Below are 1638 nucleotides of genomic sequence, written 5' to 3' on the forward strand. Positions count from 1 at the left end.
AACAGCTGCTGGCTTCAGGGCCCGGCACCTCTGAACCTCACCCCAGGAGCCCAGGCCCCGGAGGCCTCCAGGCCTCAGGACCGCTCCAAGGTACCCACCCCAGATCCGCAGGCCTTCTGGTAGCCCAAGAGGACCACAGACCCCATGTTTAGCGTGGTGGGTGGAGGGGGAAGCAGCCTTCATTACGTTTGCTGTGCGGTCCTTAGTGGAGAGAGAAACCCTGAGGCTAGACGCAGAAGCGTCTCACGTTGGTGATCCCCACGCTGTAGAGCTGCGGCCACACACAACCTGCTGTTGTGTTTTTGGTGGAACAAATGAACCTGAGTTCATGAACCCCCCTCTCCTAGCTGAGCCCCTATTTCATGAAAGTAAAACAAACTGAACCAGAGTGACTATAGCTACAGAAGGAGGTAGCTAAGAGAGAGGACTGCCCTTTATTTGCCAAGGAGGGCAAATCCACGTGGGGCTTTTGTCTGCCAGGAATCAGGATTGGAGGTCACTCCGAGGACATGTTTCTGAAATTTGTGGTCACTTAAGCCATTTTTTTTTGGAATTGCGCAGTTGCTTCTGGTTCCCGCGGGTTTCCTTTTCTCCACTGCTTGAATTTCTTCAGGAACAGTATTCAAAAGTGTTTGCCTTTGTTTTCAGTGTGTGTGTGTGTGTGTGTGTGTGTGTGTGTGTCAGTGACTTTCTCTAAATAGTAATTATTATGCAGAACGGAAGGGAAGTCTTCTGTAAGGATGCTGTTTGCAAATATTTGCCACTTTAACCCTCATTAATTGAGGTTGCACAGTGTTGTATTCTTAGCTTCTTAATGACTCCTTAAGTGACTGGGTTGGGCTGGGGCGAGTCTCAGGTGTCACTGGCCTCGTCTGTGGGTGGCTTCTCTCCTGGGACTGTTGTCAGCCCCTGCGTTCCTCCCTTCCTCTCTCTCCCAGTGTGGTTTGTCGGGGCCCTTCCTGTGCAGAGTCCAGAGCGCCCTGGCACTTGATAGATGTCGACTGCTGAGGTCCCCCGGTTGTCACTAGTCAGACTTGGGATGTGAAGTGATTTGCCCAAGGCCCATGCCGCGTGCCCTATGCCACACTGCTGCCGACGTAGATGGGATGGCAAGATGGGGAACATTCTGGAGGGTCTGTAAGAGAGAGGACTGCCCTTTATTCAGTATGAGCTAAAGTTCGAGGTGGAATTAGAGTCAGAGAGGGTCCAATACGGTTTCATATGGTCTGCCTATAGTTTAGGGGCACATAAGCACTGCCATACCTCTGTATTGCGCTTTACAGATGTTGCATTGTTTTACCAATTGAAGGCAAGACCCTTCATCAGCAAAAATGACGGCCCGCTTTCTTGTGGGGTCTGGAACCGAACCCCCAGTGTCTCTGATGACTGCCTGTACTGCCACGCGGAACTCATATTAGTATTTTAGGATGGATTGGTTGCCTTGCTCTGAATGAGAAAGTTCTTCCACAGGGAGCTGCTCCACACTGGCTCTCAGAGGTGATCTGAGGACCCAGCTGGGGGTGGGGGTGGGTTTAACTGACTATAGATCCAAGACCCTGACTCAGGGTCTTTGGGGGTGGGCACCTGGCAGAGGCACTTTTAATGGTATGCCTGTTGACTTCTATGCACTGTTTGAAG

This window comes from Hipposideros armiger, unplaced genomic scaffold, assembly GCF_001890085.2.
Source record: "Hipposideros armiger isolate ML-2016 unplaced genomic scaffold, ASM189008v1 scaffold_622, whole genome shotgun sequence".
NCBI classification, from domain to species: domain Eukaryota; kingdom Metazoa; phylum Chordata; class Mammalia; order Chiroptera; family Hipposideridae; genus Hipposideros; species Hipposideros armiger.